This window comes from Euphorbia lathyris, chromosome 7 (genome assembly GCF_963576675.1).
Source record: "Euphorbia lathyris chromosome 7, ddEupLath1.1, whole genome shotgun sequence".
In the NCBI taxonomy this organism is placed as follows: Eukaryota; Viridiplantae; Streptophyta; class Magnoliopsida; order Malpighiales; family Euphorbiaceae; genus Euphorbia; species Euphorbia lathyris.
The window spans coordinates 66,353,979-66,377,550 of record NC_088916.1 but is presented as its reverse complement, the minus strand read 5'-3'; the positions used below and the strand labels follow the sequence as shown (position 1 = coordinate 66,377,550).

Below are 23,572 nucleotides of genomic sequence, written 5' to 3'. Positions count from 1 at the left end.
TTTTCGAGCTCTGTACTATCAGTTCTGAAGTCGTAGCCTCAGGCTTCTGGGTGGCTGGATCAACTACCTGATCAGCATTCTGGTTTCGATGAACTACCATCTCAAGATGTGTCGTTGGAAAATCCATCTCTGGTTGGATTATAGATATTGGTTTATTCCAATTCCATTCCGGTGTTGTCAGTGGCTTGCGCAGTAGAACATTCACCTTCGGAATGCCAGTGGCTTTGATAGTTGGTGGCCCTTTATATATCTCAATTGCGGTACCTAAAATTGGCTGGTCAGATTCTACCTCTAAATCGCGTAGGCTACCGGAGTCTGAAGCATAGTCTGCCCAGCGTGGAGTTACCTCTGCTTGACGTATCTCTTGCTCATGCTCAACAGGTGGGGATATCTGCTATTTCTCAGGTTGTATAGAGCCACTAGATTGAGTGGCTTTGCCATCCCGCGGCTTGCGAGGTTCTCCGTTTATCGGGTTCCGTCTGCACTGCGCTGCCGAGTGACCGATAGATTTGCGTATCGAACACATGGCGGGCAAGTTTTCATACTCAAGGTATACCCACTGCATTCTCGAGTCAGTGTCAATTCTCAATTTATATTGCAGCTCTTCAGCCAAATCAATGTCTATCAATACTCTCGCATAATGACCAAACTCTCCTTCAATGGTGTTTCTGTCAAACCTCAGTGGGATTCCAATGGCTCTGGCTATGTTGGTCATTATTCTTTTATCCCATTATTCCCATGGTAAGTTGAGGATCCTAACCCAAACCTAAGATGACGTTGGTTTGTGTTGAAAGGAAAATAGGCTAACATATAGCAGCTGAAATATAAAATTTTTAGCCTATTTCCATTAACCCCAAGATCCGTTAATTGTTATTTCATATAAAGAGGGATAAAAGAAATACCTTTCAGAAGTTCTATCTACCGTTGCAAACGAAGTGCCCACAACTCTTACTTCGAGTTCCCGAGCACAAAACAAAACAATGGAAGATCAAGTTAGAATCAACCATTTATAACAACCAAAGTAGATTGTCTCTAATTAATCAACACAAGATCAAGAATAAAAGAGAAAGAGATGAAAATTAATCGAACGGAAGGAAGCGGTAGAAAATCTCGTCCTCTTAGTGTGTGGGTCGAAATTTTCTCTCTCTCGACTTCTATTGTCTATCTCGAAAATTGCATATAAGGGGGTATTTACATCCTCTTGTATCTAAACCCTAGTTAGATAGAATTAGGTTACTGAATAAGAATTTAATTTGGAATATAATTCTTATTTATTATCTATAATTATATCTTAAATATAAAGATAATATTAGTAACCTTATAGGATAATGATAGGGGTATTTTACCCCTATCTTTTAGCGTGATTTACGGGTTGATTTTAGATAAAATAAATAAGTTTAATTACAAAAATAAAGTGTTTTGATGAAATAAAGAAATAAAAATAAATCTCGTACTTTCAGTTAATTTTCCTCGTTTTTGATTAGTTTAGGAAATAAAAACATCAAGCTAACTCGGCTCTCAAGATTTGTATTTCAGGTACGAGAAAGGAGCAAAAATCCACTCCATACGCGGGGCGTATGATCCTCTACGCGGGGCGTGAAACATGGTGTCGGTAATGATTGCCTTATCCGCAGAAGCCATGTGGAACTGACTCAACATACGCGGGGTGTATGCCATTCTACGCGGGGCGTATGACACATGTCGGCAATAATTGGCCTAATCCTGAAAGTCATACTGCATTGTCTCCTAGAGTCAACTCTCCATACGTGGGGCGTATCACCATATACGCGGGGCGTAAAAGGCAGTTCTTCAACGTAAAAAGATCAGAGACTCTTTTACGCGGGGCGTACTTCAGCTACGCACGGCGTAAAAGCACCAATTCAAGCAATAAAACTTCAGAGACTCAAACACGCGGGGCGTACAATCCTTTACGCAGGGCGTGCTTGAGACAACAAGACAACGAATTGGTCCACATGCAGGAGATTTCTGATGGAATGGGCATTTACGCGGGGCGTAGACCAATTTACGCAGGGCGTATCATGCGATTTCTGCACCAAATGATGTTGCTCCATACTTGTGCTTTGTGAAATTACAAGCTTGCCCTTTGCTTGATGTCTATAAATAGAAAGCTCTTGAACTTCATTTGATACCAAGAAATAATTACACACTAGAGAGCAAACTATACTTGTTTTGTTACTTGTTGTAGTTTAGATTCAGTTTTTGTAGCTAAACTCTCCACCTCGAGAGCTTGTTCGGCTGTTCCGGCATTCCATCGAAGTTCCGCTCCATCATTCGTCACCAAGCTCGAGAGTTCCACCTCCACGACCTAGGAGACGACTTTGAGTCCGGTTAGCTAGTTTCAAGGGCGGATTTTCCCCTTTTACATGCTAATTAGCTTGTACTCTTCCTATGTACTAGGCTTGGTTGTATCCCATTTATATACATTTCATATTTATAATTTCATGATTTATAATCTCTATTTCCCTTTACGTGTTAGTATTTGCTACTTGTTTTGATATTGATAATTGACTATTGTGTAGGAGAACGCGATTTCCGACGCCATTCGGGTTATCTTTAGGGAGTTATATAGGTGTTGCCCCACCGGAAGTGACAAACCGGAAACCGTAGGAATTGACAAGCCACGGAACTTACGGGCCCTAGTTTCTAATTTCCCCGCATTAGACACGCCTTGACTAGGAATTACGTAGTCTAAGTGCTTCACGGGTCGGTCCTACTATTCTTAGTCATCTTTGCAAGAGTAAATTATTATCCGTATACATTTAGAGTCATTATTTATCGTGGTTATAACTTATCAATATTCATCCCACTTCATAGGGTTTTAGCTACACAAATCTGAGTCGCCAATAGTTAGGATAGTGTGTAGTTGTATCTTACCTTCACCCCCAAAGTAATCGCCGCTTAAATAACATACGAAACCGAGTCGTCTAATACTTGTAATTATAAATCCCGTGGATTCGATACCCGGTCTTAACCGGATTATTACTTGATACGACGGGGTACACTTGCCCCTAAGTAGTGGCGTCTAGTAGAGTTAAAGCATTTATAAAGATCACATCCATAGTCGTAGCACATTCATCGTAATACACATTTCGTCGCAAAAACTCTACCACTAGGCGTCGCGCTATCAGATAATAATATGAGTAATATAATCTAATTAAAACTCCTAATTTATTTATCCTTTAATTAATTTAATTCATAATCTACATAAATCGCCCCCCTTAATTAACTAGGCCTTATTGGGCTCAGTTAGGCTTCCATCAATTAATTAACATCTGTCTCTCTTTTGGGTTCCAAGTCTTATGTGTGACCCATTAGGTTCTTATTGCTTCTAGTCGTATGCAACTATTAGATTAATCTTTGCATAACGGAATGATGTACGCAAAATATGATTGACAAGTCCGTAATCATTCCCCCAGAGCTATAAGAAGACAGGTTGATTCTGTCGTTGACCTTTCCGTATTAGTTACAGTATAATTCGATCCTTTATCAACTACATCCTTGAACTGAATCTTATGACTATGGATAATGTCAAGTCACATATAGCGAGACGTTTATTTTACTTGTACAGGCCGAGTCAACTCCAATTAGATAGGTTAAGAGAAATCTGCATTTCAATCTTAAGCTATCACCTTGCAAGGATTTAGAGTCAAGTCTTCCACAAGCGATCCATGGACATATCTCCCATTTATCGGGAGTGATAAATGCTCAATCCAATGTATAACTATCCTGCAATTACTTCCTGTGATACCCAACATCTGCTGTTCACACCCTAGAGTCATCTCTGTTAAGGATCGTGTTACAACAGGATCAAAGCGTCACATTCCGTAATCCAGAATTACTAATTAACATTCCTTTGAGTCTGAGGATTACTTATACCTATTAATACTAATGAGATGAACATGTGACAAGGATGAATCTACCCATCCTGTTATCTCAAGTCGGGTCCCCAATCCTAATGAACTTCTTTTCATTAGATCCATGTAACTGTCCAGATATCTGTATATATGAAGCTTGTGACATCAGCTTTTTATCGGGACAGAAGACATTGTTACATGCAAGTCTCAACAGTGATATGTCAATCCTAAACATGTTACTTGACTTGGGGTGGTTTTAAGTTTATTAGTTTATTATAAAGTTTCATCTCACTTCATGCTTGTATGAACACTTTACAATCACTTTAAACAAACTTACGGATTTCCTTTTATTAGACTTTATTTAGTTCTTAAAAGGGATTGCCTTTATATAGTTATGAAAACATATCTCATTAAAACCAAACGATATAAAGAACACTTCATTTACATTAAGTTCGTATCCTAGAACAATTGTCTATAGGACACTAAACCCCAACATACTCCCACTTGGACTAAAGCCAATTGTTTCTACAACTTATCCTAGTAGAAGTTAGATGACGATCATGTACTTTCTGGGTTAAGGGCTTTGTCAACGGATCTGCAATGTTGTCCTCAGTAGGTACTCTTTCTATTCTCACATCTCCTCTTGCCACAATCTCTCTTACAATGTGGTATCGCTTCAGGTAATGCTTGGATGCATTATGAGACCGTGGTTACTTTGCTTGCATAATGGCTCTATTGTTATCACAGTACAGTGTAATGGGATTTACAATGTCAGGCACCACACTAAGTTCAGTAATGAACTTCCTAATCCAAACCGCTTCCTTTGCTGCTTTCGCAGCAGCGATATACTCTGACTCGGTCGTAGAGAAAGCTACGCTTCCTTGCTTGGAACTCTTCCAGCTGACCGCGCCCCCATTCAAGATAAACAGGTATCCTGATTGGGATTTAAAATCATTCTCATCTGTGAGATGACTTGCTTTTGAAAATCCCTCTCTTTTCAGATCCCCTTCTCCGTACACTAGGAACATATCTTTAGTTCTTCTCAAGTACTTAAGAATGTTTTTTACGGCAATCCAGTGCTCGTCTCCCGGATTTCCTTGGTAACGACTCGTTATACTTAACACGAACGCTACGTCAGGTCTAGTGCATAGCATAGCATACATAATCGAACTGATTGCGCTGGCGTACGGGACTACAGCCATGCGCTTCTTATCATCATCGGTTTTAGGACATTGATGATTGTTTAACTTTGCTCCATGTATCATGGGTAAGTTACCTCGTTTCGATGCAAGCATGCTAAACCACTTTAGCACCTTTTCGATGTATGTAGCCTATGAAAGACCAAGCAGTCTTCTTGATCTATCTCTGTAGATCTTTATACCAAGTATATAAGCTGCTTCACCAAGGTCTTTCATTGAGAAGTTACCAGATAACCATACTTTTACCGAATGTAGTAGAGCTACGTCATTTCCCATTAATAATATATCGTCCACATATAATATCAGAAATGCAACTGAGCTCCCACTTGCTTTCTTGTAAATGTAAGCTTCTTCGCAATTTTGTTCGAAACCAAATTGTTTTATGGTTTCGTCAAAACGCTTGTTCCAGCTTCTTGATGCTTGCTTGAGTCCATAAATGGATCTCTGAAGTTTGCAAACCTTGTTTGCATCCTTTGATATGAAACCTTCAGGTTGCATCATATATACATCCTCAAGCAGGTTTCCATTTAGGAAAGCTGTTTTCACATCCATTTGCCAAATCTCGTAATCGTAGTGAGCGGCAATAGCAAGCATTATTCTGATTGATTTGGACATAGCCACAGGAGAAAAAGTTTCGTCATAATCAATTCCTTGTTTCTAACGATATCCTTTCGCCACTAACCTAGCTTTGTAAGTGCTAACCTTTCCATCCATGTCAGTCTTCTTTTTGAAGATCCACATGCACCCGATGGGTTTTATCCCTTCAGGTGGATCAACCAAAGTCCACACTTGGTTGGTGTACATGGAATCCATCTCAGAATCCATGGCTTCAAGCCATGCTTTAGAATCTGGGGATGTTCTCAAGGGACCCGAAGTGTCCATGAGTATACCTCCGAGTTCTTGAGGCTTTCGGCAAGGGCCAACTTGTCAGAAACTGAAAGCCAAAAGACCTCTAGGTATCTAGAAGGGTTGAGATACAACATCCAGGATTGTATTGGCACACAGATGGTGGTTCGGGTACAAGATGCCAGGAATTTAGCTCTTAAGGCTGAATCTCAACTAACTAGAAGATCCAGGAGATCCGCCACTACTGAGTATATGCCTGGAGGAAGAGATAACATGAAGTCTTATGACAAAGGCAAGCAGGTGACGAGTGCCAGTGGGGCCAAGGTCAACAGTGTGGGAAGGGGATCTGTCGGAGATACTAGGCCGTATAAGGAAGCACCTATACCACCTAAGAGCAACAATCCGTATGCGAGGCCAGCGCCTTTCAAATGTTTTCGGTGCAATGAGCCAGGCCATAGATCCAACGAATGTCCTAGGAGGAAGAGCGCCAACATGGTGGAGAGGTATGAAGATGATTATGACGAAGGGGATGAAGTGTTTTGTGAACCCTTGGGATAAGATGATGATGAGGTGGATGAAGAGAGGTACGCCATTCATGTGGTACGACGTTTGTTAGTCTCCAGCCGGGTAGAGGGAGATCAGAGGCACCGACTATTCAGGACCCGCTGTCTTGTGAAAGGTGGGCGATGCAATGTGATAATAGATAATGGGAGCCAAGAGAACATTGTGAGCAACAGTGCCGTTCAGAAATACGGGTTGTTGGCGGAGGCGCATCCCGACCCCTATAGGGTGGGATGGATCAAAAACGTGGGTGAACTTAGGGTGACCCAGAGATGCAGGGTACCTATTGTGATTGGTGATTACAGTGATGAGGTCTGTTGTGATGTGGTCGATATGGATGCCTGCCACCTATTGTTGGGCCGACCCTGGCAGTTTGATAACGACGCCATCCACGCAGGAAGAGAGAACACTTACAGATTTGTGAAGAATGGGGTGAAGTTCGTCCTTACGCCAATGATGAGAGAACCAAAGGCAGACGAGAAGTCTACCTTGGTAGTCTGTCCTACACACAAGTCATTTGTCAGCGAATGTGAAGAGAGCCAGATGGTGTATGTGGTAATGGTTAAGGCGAATCACGAAACCTTCCTAGTGGATGAACGGGAAATGCCGAATGAAGTGAACCGCCTGCTTGGCGAGTACCCGGATCTTTTCCCTGAGGAATTGCCAAGTGGGTTACCACCTTTGTGGGACATCCAACATCATATCGATCTTGTGCCCGGGGCTAGTTTACCAAGCCTCCCTCATTATCGAATGAGTCCAAAGGAAAATGACATCATGAGGCGGAAAGTGGATGAGCTCATTGAGATGGGATACGTTAGGGAAAGTATGAGTCCATGCGCCGTCCCAACCCTACTTACACCCAAGAAGGATGGATCCTGGCGGATGTGTATGGATAGCAGAGCTATCAACAAGATCATTATCAAGTACAAGTTCCCTATTCCCAGGCTGGATGATATGCTAGACCAACTTGGCGGATCCCGAGTTTTCTCCAAGATTGATCTCAAGAGCGGTTATCATCAGATACGAATCCGATCTGGGGATGAGTGAAAGACCGCCTTCAAGACCAGAGATGGATTGTATGAGTGGTTAGTTATGCCATTCGGGATGACTAACGCACCCAGTACTTTCATGAGGCTGATGAATCAGGTGCTTCGTCCGGTGATTGGAAAATTTGTAGTTGTGTATTTTGATGACATCCTGATTCATAGCAAGACCTTGCTAGAGCATGTGGAGCATTTACGGATAGTGTTTGATCTGTTAAGGAAACACCAGTTATACGCCAACACCAAAAAGTGTGACTTCATCATGGAAAGCCTGGTTTTCCTTGGATTCGTTGTTAGTGGCACTGGGGTCCAAGTTGATGGGGAAAAGGTAAAAGCCATCCGAGAATGGCCTACTCCGAGGAACGTAGGGGATATAAGGAGTTTTTATGGGCTAGCAACATTTTATCGCCGATTCATCAAGAACTTCAGTTCCATAGTGGCCCCGTTGACGGAGTGCTTGAAGAAAGGAAAGGGATTCGCGTGGGCGGATGCCCAAGAGAAGAGCTTCGCCCTGATCAAGGAAAAGTTGAGTACAGCGCCCGTGCTGGCGTATCCCAATTTTGATAAACTGTTCGAAGTTGAATGTGATGCCAGTGGAGTTGGGATTGGTAGAGTCCTGATGCAAGAAAAGAGGCCCATTGCATACTTCAGTGAGAAGCTCTGTGAGGCACGGCAAAAGTGGGCCACGTATGATCAAGAGTTTTATGTTGTAGTGAGGGCGTTGAAAGTATGGGAACATTGCTTGGTGGGGAAAGAATTCATCCTCTACACTGACCACCAAGCTCTCAAGTACCTGGGAAGTCAGAAGCAACTTCGAAGCTCCATGCATGCCCGGTGGTCCGCCTTCATAGATAAGTTCCCCTATAAGCTTATCCATAAGGCTGGAAAACAGAACAAGGTGGCGGACGCCTTGAGTCGAAGGGTGTCAATAATAAAAACAGTCAACCTGGAGATCGATTGTTTTGAACACATCAGAGGAGAATACTTGGCGGATTCTGACTTTGGCAGTATCTGGGAGAAGTGTCAACACCAGCATAGGGATGGGGCGTATCACCTGATGGATGAGTATCTCATGAAGGGCAACCAACTTTGCTTACCCTGCACTTCCATCCGCGAGAAGGTTATTCGTGATCTACATGGCGGATCCCTTGGAGGACATTTTGGGCGAGACAAGACATATGAAGCAGTGAGTTCCCGTTATTTCTGGCCTAAGATGAGGAGAGATGTTGCGTACTTAGTAGAACGATGCTATATTTGCCAGACCGCCAAGGGACGCACTACAAATACTGGATTGCAGTTACCTTTGCCTGTGCCAGAGACCATATGGGAGGATCTGTCCATGGACTTCGTCCTAGGGTTACCTAGAACTCAGAGGGGCATGGATTCCATCTTTGTCGTGGTTGATCGGTTTTCAAATATGGCTCACTTCATACCATGTCGTAAAACTAATGATGCCTCAGCGACTGCTAAGCTATTTTTTAAAGAGATTGTCAGGCTACATGGCGTACCCAAGAGCATCGTCTCGGATCGTGATACGAAGTTCCTCAGTCACTTCTGGCGGACGTTGTGGGCTCTGTTTGATACGTCTCTGAAGTTTAGTACCACCGCCCACCCTCAAACAGACGGACAGACCGAGGTGGTCAATAGAACTTTGGGTAACCTTCTGCGCAGCAAATGTAAGGATAAGCCCAGGATGTGGGATGTGGTTTTAGCCCAAGATGAGTTCGCCTACAACGGCTCTGTACATTCGGGAACCGGGAGATCCCCATTTGAGGTAGTATACACAAAGACCCCAAATCACGTCCTTGATATAGCCCATCTTCCTAAAGGAAACGTGACTGCCAACCAGCTGGCTAAAGATTATGTATAGATGCACCAAAAGGTGAGAGAGACTCTTGAAGAGAGAAATCAGAAATTAAAGGCTAAGGCGGATGAGCACCGCAGGGACCTACAGTTTGAAGTTGGGGATGAGGTTATGGTATATTTGGGCAAAGAGAGACTCGCCAACGCCGCAAACAGCAAGCTCCGGCCTAGGAAATACGGGCCATATAAGGTCACCAAGAAGATCAATGCCAATGCATATCATATAGCATTGCCAAATTGGCTCGGTAAAATCTCACCCGCGTTCAACATCCGTGTCCTTAGCCCGTGGAAGTCAGATGGTCCCTTGGAGTTCAACAAAGACGAATCAGTGCCGCGATCTTTTAAAGAAGGAGAGAATGCGGACATCCCAACTGGCAGCACTGATCACGCGTGCTCTGGCGGATCCTCAGACATCGAACCCCCGGAGGTTATACCGAGGAGGGCGGATCCCCAGAACATACGAGCGGGGCGGATCTAGGAGTACACAAAGAGGCGTATCAACATCTACCCTGGGCGGATCTCTAGGTTTACTTCCTCCCGAAGTAATTCACCAACAACCCTGACAATCCGTACCTGTACCATTGTACTGATTATCGGGGCGTATCACCTATTTTACCCTTTTACGGATAGCCTTATTGAAACCCTAGTAGGGGTAGTCCTTGTCTTTTATTATTACTAGGAGGATGTATTTAAACCCTCATTTTGTAAAGATGAACCAACTTTTATCAATCAAATATTATTCTCTTTGAGAACCTAAGGTTTATACCTTGTTATTGGGATTCACTCCTTCTAGTTTAGCTAGAAAAGAACCTCTTTGTTGGTTTTACGATTAAAACCTCCATTTATCGCTTTCAATCTGTATCGGATACTTTATTTCTTCGTACAATGCATAAAGACACCCTAATTTTTCATTTTTTATTCATTAAACCTTTGATTTTTCTTATTTAGTAATTAAACCATTGATTATTTATTTTTGGCAAAAAACATCATTAGATCCCTGATTTTTTTATTTTTGGGTTTATTAAGCATTTCAATATTTATTTGGATACATTAAGCCCCTGATTATTTATTTTTTGTCTCATTAAGCCTTTGATGACCTAATTAGTAAGTTCCGAAGATCTAATTCTGTTAAAAGTAAGCTATTAAGTTAATCTGTATTTGAAATTATATAAAAAAAAATTTAAGTTTGAATTAAGGTTTGTACAGTTTGCCTATAGACAAATTACACATCCAAAACTACTTTCAAATAGTTAAAAATATAAATATTGGATGCAGATATAATGAATAATAGTATGTTAACTGAATTTTATATTTAGAATTACTTGTTTTGGTCCTCAAGGGCTTAATAAGACAAAAAAAATAAATGATCAGAGGCTTAATATACCCAAATAAAAGATCAGGAACTTAATGATACTTTTCGCCATTTTTTTTAAACCTTTGATTATTTATTTTTAATCTCATTAACTTAATGAGACCAAAAATAAAATAATTACTAATCTAGCCCATTTGAGAATGTCCAGTAACATATTTGACACACTTCCTTTTATCTTACAGATTTAACACTTTCATCCATTTTAGGCAAGAATAACCTTATTTGCCTGAAAATCCTTTTGCTCTTGCCTTCGATACTGCCACCGAAGCAATGTTACAACACCTTCTTTATCCCGGTTTCTTATGGAGGATTGAAAGCGTGTTCGGAACCAGAGCAGAAAAAATTCAAAAATCGTCTCACAGAATAAATGAAAGATTAGAGTGTCTTTATGCATTTTACCAAAAAATAAAGTACCTTTTGCTCTGAAGCACTGACACGCCATGGACCCAACGTATCGCGTGTCGGATACGTATCCGATACGGAAACGGCCGGAAACGCCTGAGACACGGTGTTAGGGCCGTTTCCGTAATATCGGAAAGTTGGGCACACGTATCAGTGAAGGATACGCGTGTTGCAGAAAAAAAAAACAAGCGATTCTTCAAATGTGAAAAAATAGCCGTTCAACTTCAATCATCGATCGTGGTTATTTCAAATAGATTTGGAGAGCCAGAAACTCCAAATGACAGGGGAAATTAATGCCCCAATATTATGTTTAGTTAAGAGTTTTTCAGTGTTAAGGAGGAAAGCTTTTATTATGTTTAGTTAAGAGTTTTATAATTTCGTTTATATGTATTTATTTAGTTATATTACAAAAAAAATCATATATAAAAATATATTTTTAATATTTATAAATGTGTCCCAATATTTTTAATATTTACAGATGTGTTTTATAGAAATGATCTTTCCCGTATTCGTGTCGGTGTCGGATACCGTATCCGTATCCGTGTCCTGGCAACATAGCAGGAAACCAATGCAAGCTTTAGTTAAAAATTGGAGATTATCGTACTTATATTTAATTTGAAATAAAAGCCTCCGGAAAAGAGTTAATTAGTAATTTTAATTATATACTAAAACTGGAAACAGATTCATTTATTCATGGAAAATTGCCATTTTCAATCAGAGATGCAAGTGTGTATGGGAATTTGCACTGTTCAATCTGGGCTAAAAAATACTTCATAAAACTGGAAACATATTCATATTCATCGAAAATTTCTATTCCCAATCAGAGCTGCAAGTTTCATCGAAATTGGAATCTTCAAACGGTGCTACAGACCTGATAATGAAGGGAACCACAACAGACTTGATAACAAAGGGAACTGCAAACAGATAGCCTAAAAATTTAAATAAATAATCTGATATCTATTAGTTAATTAGGTGTTAAACTAAATTAATTAGTAATCTGACGTGTATTAGTTAATTAGGTGTCAAATAATTAGTGGCAGTGATTTTAATCAGATTTTCATTTAATATCTTTTATTACAAAAGATATGGTGCTAGATATTTTCCTTAAAAAGGGGTTTAGACTTGTGTAAGATTATACAGAAGATTTAGAATTGCAGAATTACTTTTCATATTTTAGACTTTATTTTCAAAATTATACTTTAAATCAACCTAGAAATTTAGGATTACAGAAGATTTTAAGAAGATTTTATGTAAGATTATTTTTCCTTAATTAGACTAGGTTGATGTCAAATAATGGAAAGTTTAAAAACAATTATGTCAGAGAAAATAAATTTAGGATCCACACTTTAGATTACATTATAGTTCAACAGTATTTTTAATATGTATATATACGTGTGTTTCCCCTGTCCATTATCATCATATATATTGTTAAGTGATAAAAATATCAAATCCAAAATGAATTCTGTGAGACTATTTTCATCTCTTCTCTTGCTTATGTTGCTACTTGTAAGTAATGGTAAGCTTCTAACCTATTTTTACTATATGCATATTAATTAATAATTATAAACCTTATTAATTTTGTTCTTTATAACATTTTATAGAAATGGGGGCAAAGGTTGCAGAGGCCGGGAAAAAATGCTGGTCAAAAAGTGATAAATACAGAGGAAGATGCGATAATGACAGTAATTGTGCTAATGTTTGCATAGGTGAAGAATTCGAAGGAGGTACCTGCAAAGGAGTTATCCACCGTCACTGCTATTGTTACAAGGACTGTTCATCTTCGCCGGGTCCAGAAAATTACTACTAGATTTGTTTGTGTTTCAAAGAAATGTAATAGATTATAATCTCCTAATAATAATAATAACAGTTAAATCTTCCTCCAAACCTTTTTTTGTGTTGTTTCCATGCCTGGATTTATTTTTCCTACTTTCATTTTCAACTATTTAGTAATAATCAGAGAAGTAGCAATTGGAAAAACACCTGAAAACTGACAATTAAGCACTCATAGATTACTATAAACTCTCTATTAATAAATTCTTGATCTGTCACAGGTCCCAGAAATTTGTACTTATAACAAGAAAAACAAACAGCTTTTTTGGCATTAAGGCATCAGTTGTACAATTTTTACTAGAACTTCTACGATTAAGGTAAAATGACGTTGTTTTGTGTAAGGAGTTAATGGAGGCATATAGGTAGTAAGGAGTTTAACAAAATATGTATGTAATTGACAGTTTGGGATTAGTTAGTTGTTAAAGATCATATGATTAACATGTGCCTTTTGTTTAAGAATTTTTTTATAAATAACAGTTAGTAGGAAGAAGTTGTTACTGTCTTGAGTTTATTCATTAATGAGAAAATCAATTCAATTTCGTTGTCTTCAATTCCTCTTTTCTCTCTTCATTCTTATATATGTTTTCTTGTTTTCTGTTATAGAAAATTTTCAGAATAAGATTATGTCTAGATTTTGGTAACAATTCATCCCGGAGAAAAGCCTAAATTATGTCTAGTTTGACCTATGCTTAATACAAGAAATTATCATTCTTGGGCAAGATCGATGAAGAGAGCTTTGGTTGTGAAGAATAAGATTTGTTTGGTTGATGGAAGCTTACCTTATATTCGAGTTGCTACATAAAATCAACTAGCTTGGAAAACATTTAATGATATTATGCTTTTTCGGATTTCACATTTTGTTCCTTCAATATATAGCACAAAGCTAGTTAGAGATAAGACATGTATAATGGTCCAAGTTTAAACTCTTGCCTCTGCATATATTTTAGATGAATTTATTTGAATTTGATTGGGTATTTAATTTTTAAGTATAGGGCTTAACTGCAGTTGGATTAAACATTTTTAGAAGATAGCTGGTTAGGCTCTCGATTCTGACTCCATGAACATGTCTACAATAGATGAACATTGGAATCTTTTGTATGAAATAAGGGTTAAAATGGCACTTCAATTTGGCAAACGCAAAATTAGTTTAGTCCAAATCAAAGTTTGAGTATTAACTCAACCGTGATACCAGTTAAGAATGGCAGAACCCTTAAAGGGTTCAAGTCCGTTAAACTAGATTTTGAGTTTGAGTTCTAGTGTATGCAAAAAGTTTTAATTGTGAAATAATCCACTTAAAGAGTGTCCGACGATAATCAACCCAAGAAATTGGATAAATTATATAGGCCTAATACATCACTAGCTCTCTGAACTTGTCCAAAATAGTAGATTGGCTTCTTGAACTTTGCAAGTGTCTCACTAGCTCCCTAAACTTGCTTATTTCGTATAACCAGCTCCCTAAACTTGTCCATAAAAGTATATTAGCTATCTAAACTTTGCAAGTGTCTCATCAACTCCCTAAACTTGCTTATTCTGTAACAACTAAATACAAAAACTTATTAAACCTAAAGTCTAAAAATATATCTTCATCTATTCGAGAGGTCGCTTCTCATACATTTTAACCTCTTATAAGAGTTAGTGTTGTAAGTTTGAGAGAGTGAATAGACGAGGGTCGAGAATTAGCATTATGGTTTTTGTATTTAGTTGTTACAGAATAAGCAAGTTTGGGGAGTTAGTGAGACATTTGCAAAATTCATGGAGCTAATCTACTTTTATGTACAAGTTTAGGGAGCTAATGATACGAACTAAGCAAGTTTAGGGAGCTGATGAAACACTTGCAAAGTTCAGGAAACCAATCTATTATTTTAGACAAGTTCAGGGAGCTGGTGATGTATTAGGCCAATTATATATAATAAAAAAAACTCAACGATGATAATATTTAACAAATTAACCTAAATGTTATAAATTTTTGGATATTCAAACTCATTGTATTTGTATTAGTTTGTTAAATATTGGCAAATTAGAGACTATATTGAAATTTGTCAAATATTGCTAATGTGGTAACCTCATTTTTTTTTCTCTTTTTTTTCTTTTTTAGAAATAGAATCAGAATATAAGATTTGAACAATGAAATCTGAAAGACTAATATGTCACTCCATTAGTCTTGGCGTAGAAATGAAGTAATTCATATTGTTTTAGTGATTACAGTACAAAATGCCTTAGAAAATTAATAATCAAAAGCAATTTTAAAATGATATCATTTTAATAATTTTTATTATAAAAAATAGTTTAATTTTACTCCTAAGGTTTATACCAAAAAAAAATTTACTGTGCAAATTGGAAAACTTGGAGAACTAATGCATCAAACTGTATTTTCAATCATAAATATTGGCATCTACGCTTAACATGTGCATCGTTTATCACTCATTAGTAACAAATTATAAACATATGAATAGACATAAAAAAAATAAAAAATAAATTATATTGTATTTTTTATAAGTTGGAAAAAAATTAAAAGATTTCATCCAATTTAAAATATTAATCTCGAATTTTATGATTAAATAGAGAAAAATTGATTTAATAAGGAAAAAATTTGTATTTTATAATGATGTCTGAAATTGACATAACTTTCTAATGTTGGGGTAAAATTGCTCTTGACCGCCATGGTTAAAGATAAAATTGCATCATTTTAGATGTTAGGGATAAAATTGCTCATTGTTGTCGATATTAGAAATATTTTTGCATCTTATACCATTATAAATGTATATATTCTAGTTTTTTTTTTATTAAAATCTGGGTACAGAAAACTGAACCTGAAAATATTCAAATAACCAAGAAAAAATAAAGGAACAACGAAAACCAGAAATTGAGTAAAACAAAATAAAGGACGTCCTATTGCATTATCACGAATAAGCAACGAACAGAATCCCAGGAGTGATGGCAGATGCTGACACGACCAAAATTAGCAAGAGCATCCGCAATCTGATTACCCTCTCTGAAGACATGAGAAGAAACAACAATCATATCGGTCATAATCTCTAAACAGGAAAACTGCTCCACACGCAAAGTCCAAGGTACCAATGTAGAACGAGAGCGAAATTGATGGATGACATAACTAGAGTCACTCTCAAGCCAAGACCACTCCAATCCATGGAAATGAGCAGTCACAATAGCAAAAATGTTAAAACAGATTGGAATGTATATATTCTAGTGTATTTATATATTAATTTAAAATATATTATACATTTTATAAATTAATCAGAACAAAAATTATAGATTGGTCTCGAACCAGTTTAATCCAAGACAAATGTTACTTATCATAGTTTCATTAAACCTCAATGACCAATCAACTATCAAGAAAATAATTAAGTATCCATTTGGTTCCATTTTTCGGAACCAGAAATAAAAAAGAGTGTTACAAATTGTTAATAGCAAATAATATACAACTAACGATAATAGCAAATGACAACATCTAAATCAAACCGACCCTAATTATTAACAACCACCATAACTGTTACCACTTATGCCCAATATAGGTAAACCATACATGTCTGTAATTGTGTCTGTAATTATATATTGACATAAAATGGCTTAATACATCATTTGCCGTCTGAACTTGTCCAAAATAGTTGATTGGCCCTCTGAACTTTCAAAGTGTCTTGATATCTTCCTGAACTTGCATAAAATGTTCAGTTAGCCCTCTGAACTTACATAAAATGTAATCAGTTAATCATTCGGTTGTAAAAAATTAAGTTAAATACGGAAGATATGTTGCACACGTCTTAAAAAAAAGTAAAACGGCCAATATCGGAATATGCGATTATACTATTAGAGAAGAAAATGTTTTATATTTGAATAAGTAAGAAATTCTTTTTTAACATGTTTTACTCTATTTTGTAAAGTATGTAATAACATTCTAAGGCACATGTAACATATCTTCTGCATTTGACTTCCTTTTTGCAACCGAATAATTAATTGATTATATTTTACGCAAGTTTAGGGGGCTAACCGAACATTTTATGTAAGTTTAGGGGCTATTGAGACATTTTGAAAGTATAGGGAGCTAATCAACTATTTTGGACAAGTTCAGGGGGCAAATGATATATTAAGCCATGTAAAATTAAAGCAATGCCATGCAATTCAAACAAAAATAGTGAGATTGTCTTTTCATATTTTGGATTACAGAGGATATAATGGAAGATATTTTCCTTAGGTGTAGACTTGATGAAATTTAGGATTACACAAGATTTTGTCTGAGATTAGAAGTTTTAAAAAATTATGTCAGAAAGAATAAATTTAGGATCTACACTATTAATTACACTATAGTTCAAGAGCCATATATATACATATGTGTCTCCTCAATCTATTATCATCTGTATCTTTAATTCCTAAGAATATCAAATCCAGACATAATGAATTCTGTTAGACTCTTTTCATGCATTCTCTTGCTTATGTTGCTGCTTGTGAGTAATGATAAGCTTCTACATTTTTTTATACTATGTGCATATTAATTAATAAATATAAATATTACTAATTTTATCCTTTAAAACATTATATAGAAATGGGAGTAAAGGAAAAAATGCTGGGTAGAAAGCGAAAAGTACAAAGGAAGATGCAACAATGACAACAACTGTGCTAACGTTTGCATAGGTGAAGAATTCGAAGGAGGTGAACGCAAAGGATTCATGCACCCTCACTGCTATTGCTATAAGGACTGTCCCACTTCGGCCTCTCATGAGATTCATCACTAGAGGTTGTTTGTGAATCAAAGTAATGTAATAGATTATAATCTCATAATAATAATAATTTTAATGTTCCTCCAAACCTTTTTTGAATTTATTTCATGCATAGATCTATTTTTGCTACTTTCATTTTCAATTATTTTGCAACAAGCACAGCAGAAGGTCCTGCCTTAATTTCTGTGCCTTAATTGAGTAAGCAGAACAACTCAATTAAACTTTCTCTTAGAAGCTGATGAAGTAATAGACTCTATGCAATTTTTGATGAACAAATCATCAGTTGTCTATAAATCTGGTTCGGATTTAAGCAGATCAAAGCTAAAACTGTGAGCCTATCTCTGTTAAAATTGATGAAATAATGCCTAGCTAAGCTATTATTCAATAGTGAAAAACAAATAGATAAACCATACCTGAGATAAATGCCTATCTAAGCTATTATGCAATCTAATTAACATTCAGGTCATGTTCTTGGATCAGTCTTTTTTTTTTTTTCAGTATGAGAACGTTAATTTTGGTAAGGATAATATAGTAAATAGACACATAACTAAGATAACTGTAGACTTGGTCTTCCTTAATTTGAATTTTGAATATGTCTGTAATCTCTTGTTGTAACAAACATATCTGTATCTATTATTTATACCTTCACAATCAATATCAATAAAAATTATTCATTGAGAATCAAATTCTTTAAATTTGTTGTGAAGTAATTATCAAATATGATTATGTTTTCAAGCACTTGGTGGAAACTTACTTGTGGTCAACAAATAAATTTAGGTTGATTTCTGATGATGTTAATGACTTTTTTTAAACATACCATCAAACTTTAGTCACTTTGATTATATTGATTTCAGATTTTGTTAATTTTAGTTTTAATTTTGACAACATTGGTGCCAAAATGAGGGTCATAGTACTTGTAATTTTATTTGAATGACATGATTTATAGGGTTATAACTTGTTTGCTACCTTAGGTTAAGACTACAATCTCAAAAATAAATTATATGCCATTACTGATCAATGTAACGACAGAAGGTTTTTGTCAGCAAAATTTATATTTGGACGCTAAATTTGTACAGAATACGGACGGATTTTGTAGTCATTAATGTCTCTTGTAAGTTCTTGAAAATAGAGAGTACAGGCGTAAAGTGTCCCTATTAAAAACTTTACCCCGATGCCCCTAAAAAAACAGTCAATAATCTAGCAACGGCATCATTAACAACACTTTTCGGATGGTTATAAACAGTGTCGATAATATTTGAAAAATAATATGCTTCCATTTTCTTGTCTCTTATCTATCTCTCGCTTAATTTCTGGTACATTATATAATTATTATATTTTAACTATCATCATCATACATGTCAAAAATTGAGTGAGAAAAAAAAAAAGTACATTTTTAGTCATAATAGATTTTGAAAAATAATAAAATTTAAGTCATGCTATTTACTTTTATGTAAATTGTTTTATGTTCAACAAATGATGTATTTTATTTTTTATTATTGTTATTTTTGTAAAAGTATGAGTTCAAACTTACAACCTCACAATTGTGATTTCAAAAATGTACCAATTGAGTTATACTATGATGGATTTAAAGCTCTTCCAAACTAGCCAAAAGATAAAGCTATTAAACTATAACTATTCTTTAGATTAAGAATTTTTTTATGATGGGCTAGGACCATTAATCACTATGCCAAAACCCTCTTCAGACGATCGTTAAAAACCGTCATCCCGCACGATATAAAACTGTCACAGGGTTCGCTGCCGTCTGATAAGGCATCAGACGACGGTCGAGTTCTGTCATCTTTCGCAGCGACAGACGACACGCGCTTCCTAAGCGTCTGTCATCTTTTCCATGTTACAACGACGTTCGACTTAGTTGAAACCGTAGTATTGGCTGATTTCTAATGACAGCTTTTTTTATATATAAGTCATTGTAGTATGTAAAATCATAGACCTTTTTCTTGTCATATTACATTTTTTTATTATTGTTTGTGTCATTGTAGATAAGTTACAACGATAGTTTTCCTCTTTGTTGCTGTCGTTTGAAGGTGTTTCAGTTAACATTGTCTTTAAATTTTTTGTCTTGTGTGTGGATTTCACATGACATTTTTCATTTAATCAAATGTCATAAAACTCAATCAAATTTGACTACGTTAATTGTAAGACGACAGTCCTATTTTTTATTTATGTCATCTTAGCGTTTTAGTCATAACATTATTTCATGAACCTGTATATATAACCAAAGTAGATTGCAAATAATGTGCAAATAACCATTATATATAACAATAAGCTTGTACATATGTGAAGCTCGCAATCCTAATTAACCAAATGTTTCTCATTACAAAACTAACATTAAACTATAAGAAGTCTAAACACCTAACCTTGAGTCTCCTAACTTGTTATGCCCATTCTTTGCAAGTTTTCTTCCATCCCTTTTCTCCCTGCAACATAAAATACATAAGTTAATTGAGTGCTGCTCAAAATGCCAAGTACCTCTACTGTGCCACACATAGCTTAATTAGGGTCATTATATGTAATTCATATAGATATAAATTGAGGGTAAAAAAACGGCTCACTACATCAAAGCTGCATGCAAAGAATGATACAATACTATGATCTCCGACAGTTATTATATGATATTTTCGCCAAGTGCCTGGATGTTAGCCACTAATTTGAGGACGGATTGGATTAGCCTTAGAATTATATTATCTGATAAATGTATATGATATTTATGAAACCAAAATTATACCGTGATAACTTTCAAAAAAAATTGTAAGCTATGCCATGACTGCATCATTAGCAATAGGACCTGCCTCAATATTTGGAATTGATCTTTATTTCAACTCAATGTCATTTCTTAAACAAGTAGATAAAAATTATCCTAAATTTATCCTACAACTTAGAAGTGGAAGAATCCAATATAAATTAAATTAATCACTTTGCATATATCAATTCTTAACTTTTAGCTATGTGGAAGAATCCAATATAAATTAAAGTAATCACTCTGCTCCACTATTGCTAACATCCCAAAAACATATTGAAGTTTTATAAAAAGGAATGAAAATGCAATCTTTACTATATCAGTTCTACTAGCTTGTATTCTGGCATATTGATTACTTACTTGTGAATGCAAAATGACCTTGATCTTCCCGGGTTTCTTCGTGGAAATGAATTGGAGAAATCATGAGCAACCTTCACAAGAGAAAAGTAATTATTTCAATTAATTATCACATAGAAATTATTGAAGGTAGATGAAGTAATTAAGTTGTCTTTTAGTCAATATAAAACAAAATTATGAACACCCTAAGAATATCAACCTTTAGCTCAAAATCAATGAAATATGATTCCAATTTTCCATAGCTAAATGGAGTGCTGCTTTACTCTTGCTTTCATCACCATGATACTCACCACTTCCTATTTTGATATAAAAGACAAAAATAGTATACGTGAAACATCAATGAAAGAAGGGGGAAGATCAACTTCAAAATAGAGCTCTAGAAACTGAAAGCAATTTAAAGAAATTACAAAATTCACATACTTTTATTCACATGTGTCATCCAATAAATTACTGAAACTTGATCCTGCACCGAGAAAATAGTAAGAAAAAGGTAAGGAACCTAGGCTGAAAGGTATATCACAAACAGAGGCAAGAAAATATGTAATTCTATGTAATGCTATATATAATATGTAACTTTCAAAAAAACTCAAACTGCCTGAGGCCTAAATTGGTACCATTTTTTAAACGTTATGATATTTTGTAAATAGAGCCTAAATTCATAATTTTCCTAGAAACCGGTACCTTATCCCTACAAAACTATCCCTTTTCCCTTCAATTTACAATGAATATCCATTGTAAATATGGAGATCATGAGTAGATTAATTTCCTAGAAACAAACCATTTCACTCTTTCCCTGTGCAAAACAATTTAAATCTAAATTGAGTTGTAAGAATTAAGTTCCACAAAATGGCATCCAACAAGAATAACAAGCTACTATAATTGTTTTGCTAGAACTTCTACAATTATCTGATGCATCATCCCGTTAAAGCCAGAACTAGAAGTTTGATAATGCATCATCCCGTTAAAGCCAGAACTAGAAGTCAGTATCCTTGTAGCTCCTACTCGAGATAATTGGAAAATCTATAAAAATTATAAACTAGCTGAAAAATGAAACAACCTGAAATAGGCATTGAAACAAGCAAAAGAGAAGAGACTCACGAGAGAAGACATTCCTAATGCAAGTAAGATAGACCTTGAGCCATTCCAATTATAATATTAACCCTTACATTCCATCGAAGAGATTGATCTGATTTTCGTGTGCAGGAGAAATGATACCAAAACGACTTTAAATCACAAAAAAATAATCGATCCAGCAAATGACTGTCTGATCCATTGATGAAATTAATTATATGGATCTTACTTCCAAACAAATGGTAATTCAAGCTTTCTTTTTGTATGAATTCATAGACAATTATGAAATTTTCATTTTCCTTGCAATATCCCAACACAGCTTTACAATGTTTGGATTAGAAAGTCTTGCTAACAAACCAACTTCTGTCTATAGAAACAAATAGCAATCAGATAATTAAAACTGTAATACTGGTCATGATGATGAGTTAGGCCTTTGTTAACCATTAAAACAACGAATAAAGCATGTTGAGGAACTTGATATTTGTTGTTTTTCACATTGAGCTCTTATCATCCATATACTTCTACATTGTGCTCAGTGTTTATATTTATCAATGAAGATAAAGGGTTCAATGCATACATACAAATGTTAAAAAGTGATCAAAGGGCTCAATTAATGTGTGAGAATCAAAGATTTACTATAGTACTATTGCTTGCTTTTGTGAACAGTAACTCAACTCCAGTTAGATACAAACCAAACTCCTCTAATCTTATCAAAGCATGATCTCCGATTCTCTAGATCTTAATGCTAGTGCTCAACAATTAATGACTTCATTCCTCTAGCCAGCAAATGAAAACTGACAAGAATCAAATATATATTTCATCTACCATAACTCAAGTCCACAATTGATGCTGATATTTTCCTTCCAATGTCATATAAAGTTCATACATTGTTCTTCAGACTAAACTTTATACACTCATACAATATGAACATTTTTGAAAATTAAAGGAGATGGCATCTATAGTAGATAATCTATGTAGGCACATTGGCAGGAACTAAAGGAAGGCAATAACAAATTGGAAAACCTATTAGTTGTCAGCATCTCTGCCAAATATGCATGCCTAAGACATCAAATTGCATATATCATTCTCCAAAATCAAACTCAAACTATTGTGTACAAATTAAAAGACCAATTTCTACAATTATCTTACAAAAATAATAGAACAAAAATTTAAGTACAAATTAAAGGCAAACTAGATAGAGGGACACATAAATAAGTTTCACGCAGTTACCTTGATAATGGTAGTATATTTGTGTTTAAGGGGGTCTTTCTGCAGAATGATAAAAGCACAGAGATTCAATAACCGAAACATTAGATTATTAGAAGAATCAAATAATGCAGAAACAGATACCTATTTTCCTCTCAAGCGCAACTAAAATCCATAATACCTAATTTCCCAATTAGCTCCACGTCCTCCTCCAATGTATTATCCCTAGAAGAAGAAACATAAAAGGCAGAAGATTAGACACAATTTGAACAGGAAGAAACAATGAAGAAGAAAACCAAGAACATGAAAGGTTTAGGGTTTGAACAGGGTTTAAAATGGAAGAAGTCGTAGACTTACTAGTGAACACAAAGGATTCTAGAGAAATGGACTGACAAAGAAATTAGCTTTTCACTTTGCCTTTTATATCTCGTCTAAAAGATTGGGCGCGTTAAAATT

At 35.9% G+C, this 23,572-nt stretch overlaps 2 long non-coding RNA genes across 2 annotated transcripts; one reads left to right on the top strand and one right to left on the bottom strand.

Moving 5' to 3' along the window:
- The first annotated feature begins 12,589 nt into the window (after positions 1-12,589).
- On the top strand, positions 12,590-13,044 carry LOC136234815 (uncharacterized). Its single transcript, XR_010691487.1, has 2 exons — positions 12,590-12,677; positions 12,763-13,044. It is a non-coding gene; the product is annotated as an uncharacterized lncRNA (long non-coding RNA).
- A 6,986-nt stretch (positions 13,045-20,030) lies between these two features.
- On the bottom strand, positions 20,031-23,332 carry LOC136235234 (uncharacterized). Its single transcript, XR_010691722.1, has 6 exons — positions 23,261-23,332; positions 23,141-23,179; positions 21,260-21,302; positions 21,039-21,135; positions 20,843-20,913; positions 20,031-20,162 (listed from the first exon to the last, which is right to left on the bottom strand). It is a non-coding gene; the product is annotated as an uncharacterized lncRNA (long non-coding RNA).
- Positions 23,333-23,572: the final 240 nt, after the last annotated feature.